Below are 26,636 nucleotides of genomic sequence, written 5' to 3'. Positions count from 1 at the left end.
CAGAGTGATGGGGGAATTAAAATCGCACATAAAAATGACAAGATGCTCACATATATTAAAAAATTAGAGTGAAATCGCTAAAAGAGAACATTGCGGGTTTGATTCAGGGTTGAATTGAATCCTTATGAAATTATATGGACATTAATTTCTTTACCCACAATCTCAAGAAGTGCCAGTATGGGTAAAAATTATTGGTTATTTTTCCTAAACACCCTCGATGAGATCAAAACTAAAATCATTCCCAGGGTTTTTTTCTACCCATCCCATATTCTAGGTGTTACATGACCAGACCCAACCAGGGTCTCTCGATGGAAAGGAGAGAGAACCTGGGAACGAGGTTGGATCAAAACTTGTAAATCCAACACCTAAATGAGAACCAAGCATCCCTGTTAATTTAATATGGGAGTCAGCACTCATTCATAATAGAGGATAATACTTTTATCAGAATTAGGACTGCAGAAAGACCATAAATGTCAGTATTTTTCTCACTGTATTCGAATTTCATGTCCAATCAGGCAGTCTATTTGCCAAAAAAATGATGCTAAGGCTTATTGTTTCCTATTTTTCCAAGGATGTTCTTATAATAAACCATTTTTACAATTAATTGCGCTAAAGGACAATTCCAAAATGTTGAGTCATTTAAGATTTTACTAACTGTAGTAAAAGAAAAAGCTAAACACTTAAACGCAACCAAATAATTTAGACGGTACCTATATAAGATCCTTTAATTGTCCAAAAAAATGTATTATTTTATTGCCACACCTACCAACTCTCACGATTCTGCCTCGACTGTCATGACTTTTTTTACTTTTCTCACGGCCTCACAAGACTCCCAATCTCACAGTTTTTTGGAAAATATTTTTCTGAAATGAAATGCTACCTTGTTGAATAAAATTCCATGGGGAATTCTAGTGCCTGTTTTAATCTAGATCAGGAACAACGGTATTTCATTACTTTTTGTAGAATCTCCATTTTGTTTTCACAGGTCTCCAGATTCTCCTTTATCAGGGGTTGGCAGGTCTGTATTTCTGTTTCTTACACGTTTATCCTCCCTATGCTGTCCCTAATCAGTTAATTCTCCCTGAAGGAGAAACGGTGGTAAGTCAATAATAGTAGATTAACTACTTTCGGTCTCCACCAGTGAGAAGCACAGTGCCCCGGCAGCCACCATGAGGTTGCTGCATTCACTTGATGGGCCCACAGATAACTTAGCTCTTTTCTTCTGCACATAAGGCTGCATCATCAGTAGATGTTTTGCAGCATCTCAGAGGGGTCAGACTAGCTGATGGAGCCGTGGCTGCTGGCTTCGGAATATTCTCTTTTGCCAGCTCTATCAGGTCTTTGACAGACGTTTGTTGGCTGCATGCCTTACCACTAAGTAGAGCCAGCAGGCGACTTCCCCTTCGTTGATTTTCCCCGTGTTTTCCCTGCCCCTCTCCAAACTGATCTTTCATTTCATGAGAAGATCAGAGCATACGTCCTCATCCCCAGAATTGTAAACTACCACTTCCTTTGCTTCCACTGGGGCAATCGTACTTCTCAGTTCCTTTATATCTTCAACTGTTCTCTTTCCAATGCTTTCCTTTCATCCCAACTCTTTTCCTGGAAGTTAACATTATTCTACTTTATGAGACATTGATATTGAAACCATTTTGGAAAAACGAACAGTGATTTGTTAACAAAATAGTAATAATTATATAATAATAGTAATTGGTCATCGGCACTTCATTAACTGTATAGCGAGGTTTTTCCAGAATCTATCCACATTCTTGGGTTGCTCGTGTTCTGTGTACTTTAAAATGCATGGAACATGACACCACAGAGAACTGGTGTTGAGTTTAAGGTCATACTGATTTCACAGTAATCATGGGATTGCACAGGCTAGTGATACAACAATCATTAGATTCGCAAGCACACATAATGTACACAAGCACTGTGCTCAATGTGCTAGGCAGTTGAATTCAAATTTCTCACTAACCCTGGCTTATCTTAACCTACTGGCTGTAAACAACCAAGCCCTGGAGAATAAATTTATCTTGTTCCTCACAGGGGGTTTATTTTTCCGGTCATGAACCCTACCTCCTACCCAGCTAACATTCCATGTAACTTTACTGTAAGACATTTGGTATTGAATCCACTCTCTTCCCTTGAAAAATGAATCCACGTCTGTATACTTAACAAGCGTGCACTTTCTTCTGATCTAAGGCATTTGAGTATGAAAGTGAAAAATAGTATAATCCTACAATTGTTAGAAAGTTCCTTTTATTGAGAAACCGTTGCCTCCTTCTTTTCTCCTTCTCCTTACTGTGAGCTTGATGTCTTTGACTCCAATAAGATCTTTTGATTCTTTTTCCAATAACGCCTCTAGTGGGTAATAACACACTACCTGATAACATCATCTCTCTCACATACTTGACCATCTCAGTTCTCACAGAGTCTTAAACATGCAAACATGGGATGTTACAAATTTTAAATTATTGCAGTTGGGACAAATTGAATTAAACAGACAATACACCCCACATGAGTCACATCAACTGTTAGTAGTTTAAATTTAATGGAAAATACGTGTCCCCAACTTCAATTTTCAACAAATTATATTAAACATGCTATGTATGGTTCCAGAAAATATCCAAACCCCCACCATGGAGGGAATGGGAAATTCCCGGGTGGGTTAGAGGCCCAGGAAATTCCAGAGGTGAGGGGGTTGGACAATTAAAGTTCGAACATTGCTTCTTACGGACCTGGTAGATCATTCTTAAGACATAAATAACTTAATATGTCATTAATGATTCTTTTTTTTCTTAACTAGGTTTTCTTTCTTCCCAAAGCATTTGGGATGCAACTTCAAAGGAATTAGACCGACTACAACTCCTTTTATGGCATGCTCGTAGATTTGACTGCCATGCTTGTTACCAGTCTCCCTAAAGACATCAACACATTCTGCAACAAATCACATTGTGTCAGTCAATCAATAAACTTTGCTTCAAAAGGCAGAGGAGGTTAAACGTCTGGATCTCAGAATCTAGAGTTATTTTTCTATCTCCTCTCTGAAAGCATAACATGTTTGTGATCACATTGGTATTACAAATTCCAACATTTAACACAGGACGAGAAACCACAAATCTGCAAACTGAAACGTAGCAGAAGTGCGGTTAACTGTTGTGGAAATGTAATGGCTGACGTGTGTTTTCGCTAGTAGATATGTGACGATTTCTGGTGTTTCTGTCACATTATTTCACAGTGGAACTGTACCACTTACATGTTTTTGTCAATTGTCCGTTCGTAGAAACACTTGTTTCCATTGACGGACTTAAAGGGACAGTGTCCCGATTATGCGCACGCGCGAGCGTCATCTGTTTTTTCTTCAGAAGACAATAGAACTGTCATATTGACTTGACAAGATTTCCTTCCGGACCGCACCGCCGACGGGGTTTTGTTGTTTATATTCTCAAGTAATATTTTAGACTTTCGCGATCGAAGAAGTCTTTTGTCTTATGTAAATATTTGGCACGCGGTTCGAAGACTCATCGCGATTTTATCGCTAGCTGGGCCGCCTCGCGACCCGAAAATCTCGTTTTGCTCGCTTTAAAAACATATTTTCAAATTTGAAACTCGTGTCAGAGGTCAATTGTGCCAAGTCCAGTAATATCTGCCTGATTTGCTTGTGTTCTAGCCTCAAACGTTGAGAGACAAAAAAATGCAATCTCAACGCTATGAATCATCACAAAGGTTAGTAAAAATTATATTATGATTTCAGGGCACTAGTTTTTCTAAACATGTAGCGCCTGTTTGTTTGATTTTGTCGGCCGTAGGGAGATTCATTTAAAAGTTTACTAACGCGTCGTTTTAAAACATTCTGCTTCGCGAAGCTCCTCTCCACAAGATCTCCTCAGTCGCATCCATGTCTCAGTGGTTTCTTTCTTACAGTCTCTATTTTTGCTGTTTCATTTCTGCGTATTCCTTTCACAATTATCTGAGCTCGTATGGAAGCTAGCAGAAGAAATAAGCCTTCAATCGGCATCAAAGTGCTTCCAATCTTTTGGTCCTCCAGCCAACGGCAATAAAAGTAACGCCATAAAATCCAGATTTTGCCCAAATCGAAACTTAACCGGAACAATATATCACTGATCTGTAATCCTGAGAAGTTTAATTTTCGTATTGAACCTGGCCAAGCGCGATGCAAACGGATTTTCAAGGTTCTCTTACTCTCATCGCATCTTTTGATTTCGCGACATCCTGTCCAAAAATCAAAGTTTGGTGCATGCGCAGTAACGGGATACTGTTCCTTTAATAGCAGAACTTGCGGAAACATGAGAAAACGTTTCCGGAAGCATCAACGTCTTCTGTTTCCATTCCATAATCAGGATAGCTATTGGCTGGTAATCTCGTGTTTCCGTAATTTTAAATCATTCTTGTCTATTTGTTTTTTTTACAGTTAAGATATGAATTTTGACCAATTGCCAAATAAAGGTCTCCGGAATCCTGGCTCAGGAGCGCTATCACGTGTTTGCATTCATAATTTAAGTCCCTTAGCAGTTATAAATTACAACACATGAATAATCCAGCAGATCAGTTCACATGAATATTTTTATTTACTTATACTTTGCACAATGTGGCTATTGATATCGCTGTAAGTACTACATGCACAGTACTACGTAGTACTGGTATATTTATTGGCGATTAAGTTAGGATACCCTGTTTGCTAGCTAGATCGTAGATATTTGCTCTCTAGATTAAAAAATTGGATACACACCTCTGAAGCAATAACAATACGTCGCATAACAATAACAATATATATCATATAATTGCAGAATTATTGCAATTGTACACGTTTTTCTATGAATAAACCAACAAAACGATTATGATTGCAACATGCTTGAAAAAGTAAATTCTTAAGAAAGTTCTCTTGAAACAAAAGCAAAATTATAGTCTCTACATCACAAGATTATGGCCTTTCTTTTCGAACTACCCAGCTAGGGCCGTTAATGGGACATGGCCGTGTAGAGGATCTTTCACCACGGGGCACAGTAGCACTAACTCGTCATTGCTTTTCAGTTAAGTGGTTTGAATATGTTTCATCCAGTTTGGCCTTGATGTTCCTCAGTTTACTTCTTTCCCAGCGTAGTTTCCTTGTTTTCCTCAGTTTTGGGGCACTACTTGGTTGCGTATCATTGTCGTTTTCCTCGGACAACATATACTGAAGGGCGTCTGGAGATGCAAGAATCATATATTCTTGCTTTTTCCTTGTCTCCATTCAAGAGGATTGTAGTCTCCTAACAGGATACCCGTCAAAAAGTTTCTGAGAGAGAGCAATGTTACGGTCAAAATCAATGACATCAAAAGCCAATTTAAATTATCAACTAGATGCCCCATTGGCGTTTACTCGTACCTTGTTTAACTTTGTTTGCCCCTTATGAGAAATCGAAAGCAGCTGACAATATGCACAAATTTGGTGAAGCATCTGCGATGATTCTTGTCCTGGGACCAACCTTGTAGCCTGCCAACATGTCCACGTGCATGATTGTTTGCTTAAACCTCTCAAAAGCAGTTTGCTGTTCTGCCCCCCCCCCCCCCATTACACAGTTAACACCTTTCCTTGTGAGGTCCTATATAAATCGCACTAATGATCCTACGTCTGGCAATCATGAACTTCGCAGAGTATTGCACTAGTCCCATAAACGACCTGTCCTCACTGATGTCCTTTGGAGCTCTCGCTTCTTGGATAGCTGCAATCTTTTGGTTGGGTTAACACCATAACTAGTCAGTTTGTGCCCGAAAAAGGTAAGCCTTGATAGGCAGAATTCACACTTGCCACTATAAGCATCAACCCGACCCATTTGAGGCTATCCAACACCGCAAACAGCCTCCTGTCATGCTCTTCGACACTGTTCCCATGGGTAATTAAATCAGCAGTTGTATTTACCACGCCCTCACAACCTTCAAGCACATCTCGAACAATGTGCTGGCACTTCCCTGGGGCAGACGTCATGCCAAACATAAGCTGCTTGTACTGGCACATGCAACGATGAGTCACAAATGTCGTGATGTGTTGGCTTTCCTCACTAAGGAGAATTTGGTGGAAACCCCACTTCAAATCAACCTTGCTAAAAACTGCCCTTCTGTTTATATTGTGCAAACGTTCCTCTACAGGCGGAATAGGATGTCTCTCTCTGATAATCGCTTCGTGTGTATGCCGCACATCTACACAAATCCTGATGTCACCATCACACTAAGGTACAACTACCAAAGGAGAATCCAGCCAGTCGGAGCTTCTGGCACCTCTTCAATAATATCTGCTTGTAGCAACTTGTCTAGTTTCTTATCCACTTTCTCGCACAGACCAAATGGTATCCTTCACACTGGCTGAGCAAGAGGCTTCACGGTATCATCTACATGGAGTTTAAGCTCATAACCTTTGAGAAGACCAATCCCTGTAAACAAATCTCAATACCTCTGTCGAATATCATCCTCAGAATGCTCACTCACGACACTGTTCCCCGGAAGGGGACGGACATGCAATAAACTGAGTGTCTCCACAGTCTCTTGTCCAAGCAGAGTGCGCCCTTCACCCTTGACAAGCACATTTCCAGAGTCGGCAATGGTTCAGTAGCACTATAGGCAAACAACACCTTAGCTGCAAGGCGTGATTCGTTCTGGATTCCATTAGCTTTCAATCAATTCCAGGTTTTCTGGCCCATCAAATTACACGTAGTTCCAGAGTCAACAGTGCATTAGGCAGTCTACTTCCGAGTTCAGATTGCGACAGGTTTGGCCAAGTTTGAATGTGAAATAAGGACTTTCTCTGACTGAGAACGTCTCACTTCCCACAGAATTTGCTTCATTGACTACATCTCGTCTGCTCCTGTTACTTCCTCTGCCACTGCCACTCTTTACCTTCTCGAACCTCTTCCCTCCATTTTGGTGACATTGCATACATGTAATCTGGAAATGTCCTATTTTCCCGCACTTCCTACAACCTTGATCACGTGCTGGGCAACTCTTATCTCTTGCAAAATGTCCTTCCCTTCCTTCCTAGCCTTTTTCCTTTCTCTCACAATGCCTGCGTTCCTCGCTCCACCCACGTTTGCTCCTGGATCCTCATGCTTTCCACACACTACTGAAATTTTTCCTGCCAACAGCGTTCACGTGACTCTGGCTGAAGTTTTCCTCCATTTCTTTCAAATTGCAGCTAACGGCTTCCTGCGCCCAATAAACAATCTGGGGTAACAGTTTCCTGCCCTAAAATCTTAAGACCTAAATGACTTACGTAGCAGTTATCAATAACTTGATGATGAATGTAATCATCCTGCAGGACTCCGAAATCACAGCTCGCAGCCCCCTGCTGAAGCCTACACACAAATTGGTCCACTGTCTCATAACTAGCTTGTGCAATCTGCTTGAAGAAGTGCCTTTCAAATGGTACAGTTGACTTTGGAACCAAATAGTCATCAAGCGCCTTCATCGTGGTGGTGAAAGAGAAAATCTCTTCTTCGCTGACCATTGTAAAATAGATTTGCACATTGACTCCTGCAGCGTGTAAGAGAAGAGCTTTTTTCTGCTTGTCATCTGTAACCCGTTTTCCTGTCAGATACGATGCAAAAGATCGTTTCCATCGCTTCCATCGTTGGCTGATACCATTCAGATCGCCTTTTGGGTTGAACGCCGTCAATGACCCAACGTCCACCAAAAGCATTATTGCATCAACACCGCCAGATCCCACTTTGTTGCTTGCATTCACCGTGCCGCCTTCAAGGCATCTTTGAATTTGTCCCAATTAAAAACCATCCAAATATCTCAACTGAAAATCATCCTCATCGCCAATGTAAAGTACTGGGTGCGCTGGCTACAATTACACAACTAACAACCTTTAGTGAATTATTTCCCACTTTTTAAATATGTACTATCTAAATCTTTATAACACCTAACAACACCTACTACCAGTTATGAAATGCATAATGAAGAGGTAATTCCCTTGACACTACAGTTATGTGTGAAGTAAGACTTCATATGCTCTGGGTTTGTTTGGATCTCTTTATGTACATCTGCTTATGTACATACGTTATATACATACATTAAGTTTTCAAACCATTCTTAAATCTCTCACTCAGATGTCCTTTGTTTTAAAATTGGGAGTTTCCATCCTGGTACCGAATTTGACCTCAGCCATCTTTAATGATTAACAAGGTCATGTGACATAGTTGTGTAAAGGGTCTATTACATGCACATGCACAAAATGATCAAGAAAGACAGAATTGGGCCTTTTTCCAAAAAGAAAGTGTTATTTTAAGGGGCAACGCCGTAAGAACCTAAAAGTGACAACTCCCAAAGCAGAGTTACTTGTGGTATGATTAGGAACTTTACTTGAACAAAAACCAAATACACACCACTTATCTCCTTGTGTTTCACTGCTGTGGAGGTCACATTCTCTTCAAGGATTGGACTGGTTTTCTTTTTTCATTGACAGGTGAAAGGCGCACAGCAATACTTTGTCTGTCTTGGGTTTGCTACCAAACCAAAAAGAAAGGGTCCACTCTTGTTGTTCTCCAGATGCGGACTGTTTGGATGAGGTACTATTTGCCTCGAAGATAATATCAAAGAAAACAGATTTTAACTCTTTTGCTACTTTGAGCTGATTGCAGGAAAAATATAGTTCTTAAGAGGAAAGGTTTAATTGTCTTGTTAAACTGCAGGTTTTCGTTATTTCTTTGTCTGAGCTGTCTGGTCACTAATGATGAAATGGAAGCACTCAACGGGATAATTGGTAAAGGAAATAATACAACTCTACAGTGTTAAAAGGAAGGGGTGCGAGATTTTTCCCAATAGTGAAAGCTAGAAAGAAAAAGCAGTAGTGACTTCTTGCAGTGGTGGCGGCCAAAGCAAAGAAACATGAGTCAGATTCTCTTTAGGGCAGAAATGTACAGTTGGAAGTTGTCGGAACGAAAGACAACAGCATAAATTGTCAGAACTAAAGGAAGATGGTTTTCCAAAAAAATTATTAGTTAAAGAAATTGCAGGTCTTTACATTGGTCTTTACATTGATCTCCAAATACACTTAAAAGGCGGATGAACATTTTAAACAATGTACTGTACTGTTTAATTTTTGTGTTCATTACTTTGTCGATTGCATTTCTGAAATCTGACTCCTTCTTTGGAGGTGACTTGATGCAGTTGATAAGAGTAGTCCCATCGATTTTATGCATTTCCTTAATAGACATGTCATTGCCATATCCGAGAGTAGTAAAGCGGTCTTGTTCAAATGCTGGATCCAAAAATCTTATACCCAAGGGTTGTCTTCTTGTCAAGCTGTTGTGAAGGTCTTTTTTTTCAGTTTGATTCATCTAACAATACTTACCCAACAAAAGCTACCTTTAGATAAACTAAAAAAAATAGTAACAATAAAGAAAAAATAAATTATGATACTTTACAATGAATTACAGTACATTGCATTACAGTCTTGCTACAAAAGTACAATAAAATGCAAGTGTAATGCTGAGTATAACCTTACTAGTTGTTTAATTGTTAGCAAACAAACTTCTCAATTAAAGGCTTCCATTTCTTATAATAATATTTTTGTTTTTCTATCTCGGCTTTGTTTACCACTATAGTTACATAATCACTTCATAACAAAGGCTCTTCTCTGATACTGCAGCAGTATATAATATTTCGCCGGTAGTAAGAGATGATTAGTTAACTTATTGAGGTGATTGTTACCAATAACACCATACAAGATTTTAATGGTTGATAGTTCTAGCCCTATTGATACGTGAGACTTGTACCAGTCCAGGAAAGCTTCCTAGAACTCTGAGACGAACTGACACGAGATTAGCATGTGCTTCAGATCTTGTTTTGTTCCCAAGCATAGATAGCAGAGATCACTGTTGGCGAGATTAGCTCTGAACAATATTTACTCAGTAAAACCTATGTCATGTAAAATCTTGTATTGGAACATTATTAGCTTTGTTTCTTTGGTGCAAAAAAAAGCAAAGTTAAAGTAGCCGTGTATGTGGTCTGGTGGTAACCCATTGTCAATACGGCATTGTGTGGCTCTAGGTTCCTCAAATATGTGATTAAAAAAACTCTCGGGTATAGCCTTGGTTGTTAGTGCTTTCAAGCTCTGACGTTGCTGTGTAGGTTGGTGTTGTTGTGCATTTATTTGTTTAATACATTTTTTATATTCATTTGGGCATAACGTTTATTACTCTGTAATAAGTCAAAAAGTGTGTTTTTATCTTGTAACGGGTTTTAAATTCTTCATAAGTAAGGAAATCAAGATCAAGATTACGATCGAGAAGGCTTTTTATAGTGGAAACTCCTCTACTAAGCCGTGTTCGAAAGAAGATCGTAATATTATCAATTTTAATATCTTTGTTGTTCCATATGATCGTGTTTCTAGTTAATGGCTTAGTATTAAACTCAAACCAGTATTGCAGTGTTCTTATGTAGAAGAGTGGTAACTCCTTAATGTTGATATCTTTCCTGCTGCAGTTGCACTTAGAGAGGAAGGAAAAACCTCCCAAGTGTGAAGTGGCTTGATTAGGAATAACCGTCCATGCTGAATTCTCATTCAGTGTAAAGTGCTTTATCCTAGTGCATTTGTGACAGTGAAAGGCGAAATGAAGGCTAACGGTTATCCGTTTCAAGAGGGTTAGCGTTTGTTATCCATTCGTTGTTCTTTCGCACGCTTTTAAAAAACCGTTTGAAAAAATTAGCATTTGTCCGAACCGTTTGCCTATCCATTCAAAAAAAATTAACATCCATTCGAACGGTTCGGCTATCCGTTAAAAAAAGTTAGCATCTGTTTGAACGCTTTGCCTGTCCATTCAAAAAATTTGATATCCGTTCAAAGGATTCCAACATCCGTGCAAATGGTTAAGACATCCATTTGAAGGATTTTTGTATCTGGTTGCAAACTGAACATGTCCATTCCAAAGGTTGCAGCATCCCTTCGAACGATTTAGCCTCTCATCCTCGACATTTTCCTATCCGTTCGATGTGAATGTAAAAGGATAAAATGACGATCTGAACACTAACAAACATTCGATATTTTCAGACAATAATTTCCTACTGACAGGTAAGAACTATCCTTGTGCCTGCAGTACTGTATCTTTTTGTCGTAGCAACGATTGTGACAGCAATCGTTATCCTGCAACAAGACGCAGCAAGAGAAAAACCGGATAGTCACGGCTTTACTTACGACGCACAAATCCAAAGATACGTAAAGATGGCTTATTTCTTTATCACTGACTCCAACGAGATTGTACAAAAGGATAAGAAATTTATGCGAGGAACTTGCAGCAATTGTTTAAAAGGTCACCCTTGTTCAGGACAGTTTTCAGCGGAGACTGTTCTTTACAACTTATATAACTGCCTTGAGCTTTCGAGCAGCGAACTTGACCTTCAGGTCCTCTCCAATATTCACGTCTTCACAAAAACTGAAAAAAAATCAGCGACAAAAGGAATAGAAGTCCTTGATGCAGCTTCACTTATCAAACAATTCCAATCTGCAAGGAGATGTTCTTACATCTTTACGGAATTGGCTATTCCATATTTCGAAGACTAAGAGAACATTATCAGGAACACAGTATTTATCCAAGAACTCATGGAAACACCAAACGAGTGCTTAAAAGCGCAACTTCCAAAAAATCGCTTGAGGCTGTTCATGCATTTATTGACAATTATGTTGAAGAAAATGCGATCGTGCTTCCTGGAAGGTTCCCGGGATTTAAAAGTGAAGAGATGAGGCTCTTGTCTTCATTGGAAACAAAGATGAGCGTTTGGAGGGAGCACGAGAAAACTTGTGGTGTTTTAAACGAGAGGCGTAAGTTACAAGAAATTCTTACAGCTGTGGGACGAATTTTATCCTGACGTGGTCATCTCTAAACCCATGATGTATCCTTGTTTAACGTGTCAGCAAAACACGACCAAACTGCAGCGAGCTGCTAACCTCTCAGATGAAGAAAAATCAGATTGTGTAAAGGCTCACCAAGAACATTTGGACATTGCACAAAGCAAGAGAGAATGTTACAGGAACCCTGGTAAGGAATGCGAGAGATTTCTTCAAACAATTGACACTAATACTCTGCTGATCTGTGAAACCCGATGGGCCTGTTCTTTAAATGCATCAATACATTACTCATGACTTTGCACAACAGATACATGTACCAAGCAATGATTGAATAACCATGATGGACTGGGAGAACATCATGCGCATCTTTATGCGGACAATTGCACCGGCCAAAACAAAAAGAGTTTTTTCCTTTGGTACCTGACATACAGAATTTTGCTGAAACTTTACCGCTCCATTACATACTCTTTTCTAATAGCAGGATGCAAAGTTTGGTCCTGATCAATCCTTTGGCTTGATTAAGAAAGTATATAAGGTGACTCATGTCTCTTCATCGTATGAATTTGCTAGATTGGTTGAGACCTCTAGTAACAGTGGCTTAAACAAAGCACAGCTGGTTGGAGCCCATGATGGTCGAATCATTGTTACTGTACATGACTGGGCGTCATTCCTTGGCCAGTATTTTAGAAAGTTCCCGAACATTAAGAAGTGTCATCATTTCCGGTTTTCTAAGGAAAACCCTGGAATGGTTTATTATAAAGAATTTGTGAACAACCCTGAACATTCTTTCATGTTGTTTAAAACTCAAGCCGTCCTTCCACCCTCCACAGCTACTCCTCCAGTTATATATTCAAGCGAACTGTCTCAAGAACAAACACTTAAGCTCTACCGTGAGATAGGACAATTTTGTAAGCCAGGAACAGAGGACATTGTAGCTCCTGCCCCTTAGCTCTTGTCAAACTGCTAAAATTTATCGATCGAAAATATTCCCTTGTAGAATCAGACACTATGTAGAGTCTATGCAGATGCTGTCACAAAGCTATGTAAAACCTATGTCAATCAGTCATACACTGCTTTAACCAGGTCCTATGTTGTTTCTATGCCAGGACTATTTTTTGGTATCGAAAATGCTATGTTTTCACTAGTCAAACGGAACCTTCTTGAAAGCTATGCAGTTTTTAGAGGTAGGAAAAAAGGAAGAAATGACATAGTTTCCACATAGCCTATACATATAATTTACTTAGCTTTTGGAACGAGATTTTAGACTTCATAGTCAACCTTATACAAAAATCAAAGAAAATAAATAGCCTTCACATAGGACTGAAATAGAGTTTACATAGTAAAATGGAACAGGGAACAGTTGATTAAATAGCTTTTGAATAGGGTTTGCTTAGAATTTAGATAGCCTAGAAATATTAAAAACATATGATAAGCATAGCCTTTTTTAAAGGTGACATATATTTTGCATAGCATTAAAATAGGGAAAACACAGAACAAATAGTCTTTGCATAGGTTTGAAATAGGATTTTAATAGTATTTGAGTAGGTAAAACATATCACATACACAGCCTTTAATTAGACTTCAAACAGAAATTACATAGAATTGACATGGTCTTTAATGTATGTAGGCCGTTTCGATCTGCTTAAGCAAATGTGGTGTTTAAAACACGCTCGTAAAAATCACCAGAATAATAGAAACAGTATAAACATATGAATAAGAATACCTTCTACATTGGTAAGAAATAGGTTTTGAAACGAAAAATTGAAAAACTATAGCAATATAATACCACGAACACTAATACAACACGAATGCAGTATTTTCATGGAGCAGCTTCTGAATCGAAACTCCAAGTTAAAGTTTGATTTATTGCTTATCGTGTAGACTTTTGGCAGATGTCGTGCTCTTCAGTGCCATACAGTTTGCTTTTGACAGCAACGAATAAGTATCTGCAGACAGAAAGTGGAGATTTTAATGCAAATGGCCACAAAAACAACCTGACGTTTTAGAATTAAAACGAATGAGCATCAAAGCGTGATCGAAGGTGACCGATCCAACTTGTTCAGATACGCAAAAAGGGGAGGCAACACAGGCAAATCGAAACTTAAATTGAGAAAAACATCACTTACCAACGTTAGGAATACTTCTTGTTGAACCTGACAGGAAAAAGACTTTAAATTGAAGTAAAAAGAAGCGTTTTCTTGCAAAACGCACAGTTTGACAGTTCGTCTTCTTTGACATGAAAGCGCCCACGTGGAAACAGACAATTTTCACACCTTTTCATTGGTTGAAAAGGCCCACGTGACGATAATACGCAAAATACGCATGTGTTGAACTCACGGGCTTCCCTGGGAACTTAGTGGAAACAAAATGGCTGACAAACACCGAGGACTGCAGCTATTTGCCACTAGCCACTAGCGACAGCGCGTCACCCAAGCCGAAAATGAACTGGAAACTAATCAAAACACTTGAAAGGGGCTGATACCAAGTACTTTTAACGCCTGCTTATGATTAGCGTTTATACTTCTCCGAAGTAAATATTCCGACGAAAAATGCTTGGTCGTCTGGTTCGCGAAAGGATTTCAACAACGTCAAACAAAGCTTGAAATGTCCGCGTTTTCTAATCGATGCATGCGTCTCGCACGGTTAAAAAACACTGGTCATATAAGGTGATAATGTAGGGCCTGTTTGTTTCAAGCGTAATCTTGTTGTTTTCCTGTGTATAATGGAAAATATTTGCACCGAATGGTGCACAAGAAAGGTAATAGTTGGCGAGACAGTTATGATTTTATAACAAAGTAAAGCACATAATTAAAGAATTATCAAAGGTATTCATTTTATCTCAGCAATAACGCATTTCTTCTTGTTGGGCTTAATTATACTCATTTCCCAACAACGACAACTCAACAGTCAGATAACCTCAGACTGAAATCATCTAGAAGTCCTCATGTAACATAGATCGTTTTATAACAATAATATTACAATGGGAACTCAGTATTTAATAATTGCATTCATTAGTAATTTATACTGCTGAGTTCTTTTAACTCCATCTCCCCTTGCTTTGCACATTAAGTTCTGTGATCAGTGATAAAGTCAATAAAGGGCAAGAAAAAAGTTCTGGAATGTTTGCTTGAAAATATGTCTATCTGATCAAATGTCAATATGAACTCGCTAAAATGCCATGAGACATTTGACCAATGTTTACTATAAATGTTCTGTTAAGTTTCTGTTCTGCGCATTTAAGATCAGTGGCAGATCCAGGGGAGGGGCCCGGGATGGCCCCCCTTATTTTTAGACCAAACTGAGACCTGAAGGGCCCAAAAAAATTTGGGGGGACCAGGCTCCCCCCATTATGCTTCCCTCTTGTCTAAGGGTCTGGGTGACTGGCCTCCCCCCCCCCCCCTTTATCTCAAGGTCTGGATCCGGCACTGAAGATGGACTTCTGTTTCGGATCATCCATATTAAAGTAGGAGTCCTGGTTAGAGATTCTGAATGAGGTCTGAAATTAAGTATCTATACAATACTCAGACAAAATTATTTCTTCGGAAATGTTCAAGAGTGGCGCATACAACAAATGTAGTTTGCCTTGTCATCAATGTAATCACAGACCTCATGCACCCAGCATTGACACTTTTCACACTCTATCCACTCAAATGTGTCCTTGTCTTCACCAGGTGGGTTTTCCTTGAAACAAAATGCACACACTTGTACTTCCATGTCCTCCAATTCCTTTGCAGTGGCATCTGACAAATTAGAAAAGAAGCGCTTTTGCTTCTCATACAGTTTATTAGGTGGAAACAACTGTGTTTTCAGGTATTGATGGTCAGATCCAATGACAGACAATCCCTTAGCCACTGATATTGCAGATCGAATGTGCTTCAATGTTGTATTTGTGGTGTCTTTTGTCGGGGCACTGAATCAATTCACTCAATTCAGCAATCTGATTAAGTTCATATATTTTGAGGTCAGCCAGCTGTTTGCTTTCCTGGAGTTGTTTGTCCTGTTGAGTAATATTAGACAACTCCTTGCGTTTCTTCTCTATGTCACTGTCACTGGTGGTCTCCAGCTCTGTAGCAGGAATTTTTAAATCAGCAGCTGTGGTTTTTAGGTAGAGGATGTTTACAGAGTGGATATGGGAGCACAACACACCCCTTATAGAATAATCAGCACAAGAACATTCAAAGGTATGTACGCAAGCATCACAGGAAGGGCAATTCAACAGGCATGAGCAACCTGAAGTTATTCGTCTCACATGATGCACAGTTTGTTTATTAGAGGCCGACTGAACATTCCAGAAGTTCTCATCCTGCTTGTGAGCCGCTTCCTTCTTCACTGATTCCCCTTGTTTGTGCTGCTTGATACTTTCACGTTGTCTAACGGTATTTTTGCCCTTCTCAGCTTTAATGAGCTGCTAAAAGGCCTTATCTCGAGATATTTTCCGTAGCTTAAATATCAGGTGATCAACGCGACGGTTTTGTTTCTTTTCTAGGTAAGCTTCCTTGAGCATTCTATGGAAGTGCTCAACGAACATGTTGGTGTTTGCCCGTGATCCTACCCGAAAACAAGCTGCCCATTCCCTTGTTCTTCCCACGTATTCTTTCTCGAAATACTTAGCCAATGGCTTTGATTTGCCTTTGATCCACGCCATGAAGTGCTGCAAGGAACGCCTGAAGCTTGTTTCGGATAACTCATTCTGTAAAGACTTCAGTGCGGCATATACCTCGGCCATTTGTTCTCTGTCTTTCAAATGTTCGTTCAGTTTTCGTCGCCAGCTGCGGTCGACGTGCCAGCTACATAACAGTTTCCGGTCCGGCCTCGAAAATGTGGAAACCCAGGTGTTGTAGTAAGCGTCTGTGTCATCACTCATAAACGTTTCTGTCTGTACTTCGCCACAGCGTTCTCTTAAACTCGAAAAAAAGATCTTCAAAGCATCCGTCGCTTCTTTGTTACTAATGAGCCACGCTACGGGTATACCTTCGTTGTAGTCATCTGTAACAAGAACTGTGACTAGCTGGAAGTCATATGCCGTCATACCGTGGGTGGTGTCGACGCATATTTATTTCTGAGCATGTTTTTCAAACATTTCTTTTTGGAACTGCGTTTGCAATGCCAGTAGGAAATCTTTTTCTTCCACACCATTGAAATCGGATTTCTGGCCTTGTGGTTTGAAGAGCAAAACTGGATTGAATTCCTCGCATTGCATCTCTTGTACCCAGTAGAGAACACTGTCAGTGTCATCACTAGCTTTCTGCATACAGTGTCTATTATACTGTTGCTTGATATTGTGTAGGTCTGCACGGGTTATTAAGTGATCCCTATTGAGCGGCCCACACATACTGCCCCGTATGTAGTCCATTACGGAGGTCATGCTTATACCTTGAGAAAGCTTAGCTGCAATGGTGGTGCGCATTTCCTTCGACATTCTGTTGAAGGCGTTCTCCTGTCTGTGCCCAGCATGTTTCAAACAGAACTCTGCTTGCACCTCTCCTGTTGCGTGATACTTTCTTGTTGTGATAAAGGCAGGGCATGAGCATTTAGTCTTGCAAGATCCTTATGATTTCATTGCTCTCTTTCCCGTGCTTTTGGAGACAAACGTGCCAGTTCTATTGCATCGCAACCATGATTTTGTGTACTGCTTGGTCTTTCTGTCAGCACGGTGTTTCACATACCAACTCTTTCTCATCCTTTCTTCTTCATTCTTCCATTTCTCAAATTCTGTCATGTATTTGAACGTCATGCTTTTAATCTTCAAGTCGTGACCGTGGTGATTATTAAGGTGGTGTATTAAATCGCCGGTTGTAGCAAAAGCTGATCTGGAGAGACAAGGAAAATAAAATCATTGGAACTCTTAACCACAAGTTATGTGGAACATAACAATTACTAAAATAGTTGAAAACATAAGGGCCTACAATGGACTAGAGTACATATATAACCTATAATGGCATTAATTATTCATTTTGTTTGTAACTTCGTCTGCCATTGCAAGCATTTTGTCCTTGTTGCACTGGATAATAGTGTAGAGAAAAGCGCCAAAGCCTGAATAGATTAACTTTCGAACGTAAAAGAAAAAAATAAAAACAAAAGTTGTTGGTAGTGCCATTGTTACAAGAGCTATTCAGCTTGAGTTATGAAGGACGACTTTAAAGGCTTTTACTCTCATTACGAAAGTTATAAAAAGTTGTGCAAAGCAGTGCTTACTTTGACAATTTTTTTCTTCTTATGCCAATCGATTTGGACTGTTACGTTGGTCATAAACTATTCACTGTGCTTCATTATAACGCAGCCTTGCATTTCAAGTCTCCCTGAAGGCGATAATGCTATTTTGTCGTTTTATCATGACTTTTTTTAATATTAGTCCCGAAAGATGGAATGAGCTGGTTCATCTCACCTTTTTTGTTTTTCTTTACACTCTGGACAAACGACATGTTTATTTCCTGCATCTTTTCCTCCATCTTCATGAACTCTGTTGGTCAGCTTGTGTTTTCTTTTTTTATGTCTATATAAGCAGTTTCTACTGCTTAAGTTCATTCCGCAAAGTTCGCACTGGAATCTGGTCATACCTTCACAGTTGGGAGGAGGTACTGAATCAGCTGAATCAGCGTTAGAGGAATCATACGCAATTGTCCCTTGAGAAGTTGGTTGCGTTGATGCTGGAGCCGGAGCTGGAGGCCCGGTACTGGGAGATGGCTGAGAATTAGAGACGCCCTTTTCAGAAGGGTTAGCTTGTGGACAAGCTTGTGGATTATTGTTCTGTCCAGGACTAGTTGGATCTGGGCGCATAAAACGCTGAGGCATTTTTGCACTCGATAAGAGGTCAGCTGAGGACCTTGGGACCTTTCGAGGTTTCCCAGATGATGACTGGGACCCTTTTTTAACATGAGGGAACGGCACATGAATTGTTAGGCGAGGAAGGCGTTTTTGGTGGTGGGGAGAATGTTTCTTCTGAAGACATTGGAGAGTTGGGAATTGGAGAGAAACCACTGGAGACCTGAGCAGTATTAACTGGATAGTCTTCTGATCCATGTTCCTCTGTTGCTCTCGGAATTGATCCATTGGAGGATGATGCTTTAGGATTTAGGGATAGCTTGAGCTTTTTCCTTGTGCTACTGGACGTGAACCGACGTAGGCAAGAGGAGTGGTCAGACTCTGTACGGACGTTATTGCGCCAATCATGATGCAGAAGCACGTAATTGATTTAAATGCGACTTTCGGCAAACCAACACATTATTATGATTCTCCTTAGAAAATAGGCATGTTGGCTTGGGCGTTGTAGATAGACTTGACTTTTCTCGCTGGGACCAATCAAGAACTGAAATAGGGGTCAATCTAAAGCCGCCAGCGTTGTGATTATTAGAAAAATGACTCCACATACGTCAGAGCATGTCTGTAGTGGATAGTTGCGGCATCTCCACTCTTCTCATATGGCCGAACCGAGACGTAGCCATGGGGTGGTGAGCCAAGAAGAGGTGCGTATCATCATACTTTTCAATACGAGGAATGTGACTGATATAACTGTTGACCACATCGATAATATCTGATGGGGGTTTCCAGGTTTACGTGTCATAATAAAGGATTTGTTTGAATGGTCGAATCTCAACAACCACAAGAACCCAGTGACTTATCCATGGTACGGATGAAGGTCTGACCATTTTATTTGCCAACATTAAGCGGCAAAACAAGCCGTTTCGGCATGCCGAAATTGAAAATTTTCCTCTTTCTGAGCATCTCGTTTGTGATGTTGACTACCGTGTTTGGACACAACAGCAGCGTATCTTGCTGCATTGTGTTTAATTCACTTAGCACCCATGTAACATGGTCAGTCGCCAGCCACCCTCGCGTCCCAGACGCAGCAAGGTGTGAGAGCTCATCAGGAGTCAAACCTAAGAGTGAAAAAGACAACGCCCTTATGGCAAGCGTTTCTTCGCTGTTATTCAGTACCTCAAAATGTTCCTACAAGCTTTAAAATAAGCTCTCCCGAATAAGCTGACCCGAAAAAAGATATACCCTGTGAAAAGCCATATTGAACAAATATTTACCGAGAGCTTCGTATCAAAAATTTGTTACCACTGGGTTTTTCAACTTTAAAACTGAAAATGTATAGGAGAACGAAAGAATGTACATTGTGAAGTGAAAGGGATGTTCCAAGAGTATCTGCTTTCAGAGACAAGGTTTTTTGTTTTGAAGTCAAGATTATAGGGATTGTGGAAATCATTTGCTAGTTCGATTTGTTTTTTTGTTCAATAGAAATATGCAAGGCCAAAAGTTTTTTTTTCAATTAATAGATCTGATCAAAGAGTTTTTTTAATTGCGTTGTTATCCACTGAATGTAACTTTGCCTTTGAAATATAATATCCTCTTGGGTTAAGGTCATGTCATTTATTTTGTAAAGTCATAAATGTAATTCTTCCACCCCATCTCTTCAGGGAGAATATGTTGAGACCGTGAAGATACTACTTTCCCATACTAGAAGAAAGGATTAGACTTTTCGAAACCAGTTCCTACTCCTGAAAGATAGACACTGGTTATCTATTATTTGTTTATATTACCCAAATGGAATTTAATTTTAATCGGGAATATTCCAAACAGATAGAGGTAATTCAGGCGTAAGCTACACGTACATATCCTAATTCAGGACCCTTTTTAATGGGAAAAGAGAGCACTTACCGAACGTTGATAAAATGTCATCTCCAGGTTTATCCCAGATCATGGTCTGAAATGCATCGATTGTTGATGCCGATATTTCAAGCCTTGTTTTGGGCTGACGAAATCCTTTCGCGAACCAGGCGACCTCCCGTTTAAAGGTGTCAGGGTTTTGCCTTCGACGTATTTCGTTAACAGAAGGATTCATTTCCGTATGTACATTTACAAATCAAAAATATTATTCGACAGCAATGGTGTATTGAACCGGATAATTTTATTTGCAAATTTCGAACGAAAGGCGCAGACTAGGTACCAACCCCTTTCGAGTGTTTTTAATAGTTTCCAGTTCATTTTCGGCTTGGGTGACGTGCTGCCGCTAGTGGCTGGTCTATTTGCCCATCTATTTATATTTAGGAGACGTCCACAATCAAGACGAAGGACCGAAGCTAACGTAAAAGAAGAAAATGATGGATGGAGCTAGGTATCATTTCAAGTGAAGAAACTCTAGGGAAAAGCTAGAAAGGAAAGTTAAGGCAGGCAGGCGATTCAATGCTTTTAAAACATAAATCTTCTCACTAAGAAACTATCTGTAAGCACAAAAAACAATGGTAACATATGATTTTTAAGTTTTTAGTTTAAAACACTGCTTTATACTTTGGAAGTATGCTTTTTGTGAGCGCTATTTAACTTGTACCTTCAACATGCCTAGTGGAAACGCATAGACCACATTATTTCTCATATGAGTGACACAAGAAAAAATACGTTTATGTAAAAGCTATGTAACCTTTATCTCATGATAAAGCTAAATTAACATGTCACATAGTGAAAACATAGGCTGCAAATATGTTTCATCACATAGCATAGAATATACATAGAACTATGTAAAAGCTAAGAAACTTGTTGGAAATAAAAGTGAAGATCGAGATGCTATGTAAAAGCTTTTTTGCTTTAATGCGTAGTGAATACATAGGATGCAAATCTGAAGGAAAAGCAGAACTTTCTATTGCATAGTAAATACATAGCTATGTAAAGACGATGAAAAGATTTTGAATAGTATTTGCATAGGTATTAAAAAGCTATGTACTTTTCAAATACCCTAAACATAGTTTAAACATAGATTTTGCATACTTTGGACTATTTTGTGTGGTATGTTACATAGTTGATACATAGGCAGAAGTGGACTTAACATAGCTGGAACATAGTCCAACATAGAAAATAAATAGCATGAGCATAGGTTTTGCATATGTCTGGTTCTACAAGGGATTGTTAAATGACTCATTTATTGTGATTAATTAACTAGCATTAATGTAGATTCTAGTTAAAGGATTGTTAAAAATTTGAGTTTTAAAAGTCGAAAGAAATGAGTTTTCTCGCTAGCATGTGATCAATCTAGCGGTCAAATAGTCCCCCACATGTAAAAAGTGATCAAACCTGCTAAGAAACATGCTGTTACGAAAGAATAGCAAGCTTGACAAATAGCACCTGACTCGTGTCAACAGACATGATACGAAACAGAGATGAAAACAAAAACAGCTAAATCACAGGCAGCCCAAGCACACTATTTGTGGGTTCGGGCTTCAGAGGTCATTTGGTCGGAATATACTAGAATTATTAGTGTATTATCTGATGCCAAATAAATGCAAAAAGTCTTAAAGATATGAAGTCTTCTTGTTTGTCTATCGGCACTAGTAGCCTTTAAGATAACGAAAATCGATATTTCTTGCATTATTACATGTGATTCGGGCCCTTATTGATCGAATTTTATCACATGTATTCGAATCTACAACGCTAAGAAAAAAAAATCATGATCACGCGAAATATTGATTCAAAAAGCTCCCTTACCTTTAGTTCATAACAACTCTGTGTCCTACGGCTGGTTTAAACGCCGTTTAGTCGACTTTCTTTCCATCGAGTACTGAACACTATAAAAGAAGGGAAGGCTGGAGACCTTCCAACCGACTCTCGCCGCTCGAAGGCCAATAAATTCCAAACAAAGCGACCGATCTCCCTAAAATTGCCACCAGCCAGACCGAAGAGTGTACACCTACCCCTTCCACGAGCGCCAGGTTCTAAATTCGGCTGCATGAGCTCGAGGATCGTTGCATTTCGCATCGATTCTGGCCAGCTTCGCTTCGCCATGATGCCCAATCTTAACTGTTATCCTACGAGATTCAAATCTTGGAGCTTAGCGACCGCGTCAGATCGACAAAACGTCACTCTCGCGGGGGAAGGGTCGTCACTTTTGCCCTATCGCAAACCGACACCGTCCGGGGAGCTGGTGCGTTTAATTCGGCCGGAAACAGCTCACGCGTGTATGACACATGAAACCCAAAAACGTCCCAGACTGTCTTTTCTCCGATTTGAGATATAAATCTTGCCAATAACGGTTACAAAATCAGTTCGTTGCAGACAGTTGTTTGGGTCAGTAGTTTTGCTCAAGTTCGATATTTCCTTTCGTATTTTAACAACAGTTCTTTTCAGAGCTATCCTAAAATATATTTTTCTTTTACACGTAGCCTGTTTGTTAGTAAGAATCGCGTGTATTTCGGTTCCTGTGGTGATCGCGTGTATTTCGGTGCCTGTGTCTAGCGTTTGAAGAAAGTCCGTTGATAACGATGTTATCAAAAGTAGCCAGACAAGAGGAGGATTTTCCTCCGAAGAAGAAAAGAAAATCTTTTGGCTATTCAGAAGAGTGGAAAATATGGTAAGTGAAATAAATTCTAATAATTATGTAAACTGTTATAGGGCAAATCTTCATTTTACAAAATAAAGATAAATCAGCGAATTGCAAAATTGACGACAGTTATCTTCGGACAATGTTGTTTTACGGTAGTCGTACTTCTCCTCCTAGGTTAATGGCTCATTATGAGTATGAAGAAGGTGCTTTCACCCCGTGTCAAGACATTGTCAGCGACGCTGATGGACGTAAAGAAAACGTCAATGCCTCGGCCTCGGGTATTTATAGCTTGGGCTCTATTATCCAAGATGTCTGGGGTACCAAGGTACAGAAAGTAAGAAGAGGACCCCGCAATAATCAAAAAAACGTGTACTTAAATTTAAAGAGAAGGCAAGTAGCCAACATTTCAACGAAAACTGAGCGCGCCGCACGCAGTTCTCTGTTGGACGAAGTGTCTGACTTAAAAGTACCTAAAGATTGGAAAATGGTGGAAAACAGCCCAAATTGCATCTCAGTTGTGCGACTTGAGAACTGGGAGATAAATAATGTCAGAGCGTCGACAGAGGTTGTTGTGACCAGGTCATCCGCTTCGACTGATGCGTTAATCGAAGTGAAAGCGCATGGTTGTAAAAGGGACCTGTCTTCCATTCTTGGCTTCCATTCTCTGCCGATAGAAGAACGCATTGGCCTTGCCATAGATTGTGTGGAGAAGTCGTCCTTTTGTACAGGAATTTCTCTGCCAATTCAAGATTCCCTCCAAGTCTTTGTGCCTCACATAACGACAACCTACAAAACATTGGAACAAGAAATCGAAAACGAGGTCAACAAATTTTTCTCCCTGAAATGCCTAGTATTCTCCCCTCCTGGATCGAAGTGTTCAGAGTGCAGGCAGCTATTAAAGTTGCACAACACGAAAATGCAACGCAGGGAAAAGCGAGACGGCATTCACCCAAAATGCAATAAACGGTATTTGAGAAAGGAGGAGGTGGTTCTTCAGGTGCACCAGGAGCAAAAGAGAAGGATCAACACAGAAAAGAGAGAACGGTATTGGAGGGAGAAGTTTGAAAACGAGTCGGTTGAAGTTCAAAATGATGACAACAGTGATCTAACCTGTATTTTCCAAGGTGTTGCAAAAGAAAAAGTACCAGAAGAAATGGCTTGCCTTTGGGAACAACAGAAGAGAATTATGCATACCAAGAGCAAGCGTGGTTACCGGTGGCACCCCAAGTAAGTAGGACAGTTTTGTTAGAGTAAATGTGCTCCCACCATGACGCTTTACTCGTTTACTTGGTCTGTTTAAGGGGCAGAGATATTAAATGAGTCGAAGAGTTGTTACTGTCTTGCACAGTGTTACACCAAAAAGTTGCAACTTTTCATGTAATACCATAAAATTCCCAAAATAAGCCCCTCCAAATATAAGCCCCCCAAAATCGTGAAGCAAAAAAACCCTCCGTTAAATCGCCCCTCCGAATATAAGCCCCCCGGGGAGCTTGTACTTGGAATTTGCCCTCGAATGCAAAGTAAAACAAAGCAAAAATGGTAAATTTCCTTTCCTTTACAAGCTAGTCCAATCGATTTTGAAACGCAAATTTCCCTCCGTAGATAGGCCCCTCCAAAAATAAGCCCCTCAGAAAGGGCCTTTGAAAAATATAAGCCCCGGGGCTTATTTTCGGAACTTACGGTAACTCCAGAGCCGGGTTGATCAAAATAGGATTAAGGTAACACAGAATTAGCGCGAAATTGTACTTCAAATCTGACAGTTATATTCCAATTTCCTGAGGATTATTTTGTCTTTAAGTTGATGCTTGAACGCACTAAAATGAAGAGTAAAAAAGAACGCTTTTGAAGGAAGAAAACATGAACTGGGACTAAAATTTAACACCGGGTTTGTTTTAATCGGCCTTTGAACAACTGGGTTTAGGTGTCCATCAGAGATTGCTTAGTTCATTCTAAAAAGGGGTCGCTGGATTATACAATCGTACAAATACTAATACCAATCCCCCCACCCACAAATCATCTAAAGCAAGAAAGGCTAAATGGGTATTTTAGCCAGAATTTATTATTTTTTCTTACAGACAGGTACTAAATCATGCATGTTACTTTACTTTCAGGATTATCAGACTGTGTATTGACATGTACTGCAAAAACCCCCACGTGTTAGATCCTCTTAGAAAATTTATTGTACTTCCTAGCAATCGCACGATCAGGTAAATTCTTCAAATGCTTGTTGCTACTATGTGTTGCAATAAAATAATAGCGTGACATATCAAACCATCTTCTACCACTGGCCCTAATTGTTTCATATTACAAAAAACAGAATATTTGCAGAGTCTATTTATAGTCATATGGCACAGTTGAGTCTAAATCTGTCAATCGGATTCAGTGACCTATATACTTCGAGCACTCAATCATACCCAAAAAGCTTATTTGTTGTATACTAGTGTATAATTTAAACCCTTCAATTTGAAATAAAACACACAATGTTTTGCTTTTTTAGATTATACAAGAACAAAATTGAAGAAAAGCCAGGGTGGAATGACCAGGTGTTGCGGTGGTGCTTAGAAACAGCCCAGGAGAGGGGTCTGAGGACTGAGGACTACTGGGGAGGTTTCTTGATTGATGAAATGAAAATACAGGTTTGTGTTATTCTTGAGGAGCAATTAGCAAATGAAGGCATGTCATAAAACCTAAAATTTTCTACTGAGCTTGAGTCGTGGTTACCTCCGTACTAGCTTCAATCCTCAATCCAGTAAGGTTTAAAAAGTGTAAACATTCATTTTATGTTCTTCATCCCATATTGAACTTTAGAAGTGGTCATATCAAAATTAATGCTAAAATACACCAGGCAAGGACCAACCTTGCCTAGTATAATGGGGGTTACAGTATATGAGAGACCTGTATTTGAGCTCAACACTATTTTACAGTGCCAAATGTTGACAGTGAGAATGACAGACTGACCTTTAAAAGTACCTGAACAACAGTTTTCTATCTCAATATGCAACATAAACCATTAAACATTATTTTTAACATAGGAAAACCTTGAAATGACAGTTAAAGGTGGAAAGCACAGGCTAGTTGGCTTTGTTGATCTTGGTGAGGGCCATGATTTAATGTCAAGTCTAGCAGGTATTCCATTGTTTTTCACTAAAAGTTTGTTTCTGTAATGTATTGTATCCAATCAATGTATTGACAATATGTTACGATTCTTGTCCTTTCAGGCAAATCTGATACTCAATTGGCCACTCACGTACTCCAATTCGTCTTTTTGAGTGATTGTGGGTTTAGGTTCCCAGTAGCTCAATTTCCATCTGGTGATTGTTCGCCAAGTGACCTATACTTTAACTTCTGGAAGGGTGTAAGGAAGATGCTAGAGCATGGGTTCACGTAAGTACATGTACCTTAATATGTGCCTCAGCAAGACAATGTTCACAATCTTAAAACTGAAAAAAAAAAGAATATATCAAGTTGATATCATAA

General features: G+C 39.6%; 1 protein-coding gene and 1 pseudogene across 1 annotated transcript in view; both read left to right on the top strand.

The window, feature by feature from the left end:
* LOC140936392 (uncharacterized) overlaps window positions 1-26,636 on the top strand; it is a 529,859-nt gene that overhangs the window by 197,568 nt on the left and 305,655 nt on the right. The window lies entirely within an intron of this gene.
* Window positions 11,767-12,794, top strand: LOC140936374 (uncharacterized; annotated as a pseudogene).

The sequence above is a fragment of the Porites lutea genome, chromosome 1, assembly GCF_958299795.1.
Source record: "Porites lutea chromosome 1, jaPorLute2.1, whole genome shotgun sequence".
Taxonomy (NCBI): domain Eukaryota; kingdom Metazoa; phylum Cnidaria; class Anthozoa; order Scleractinia; family Poritidae; genus Porites; species Porites lutea.
This window is presented reverse-complemented; position numbering and strand designations above follow the sequence as displayed.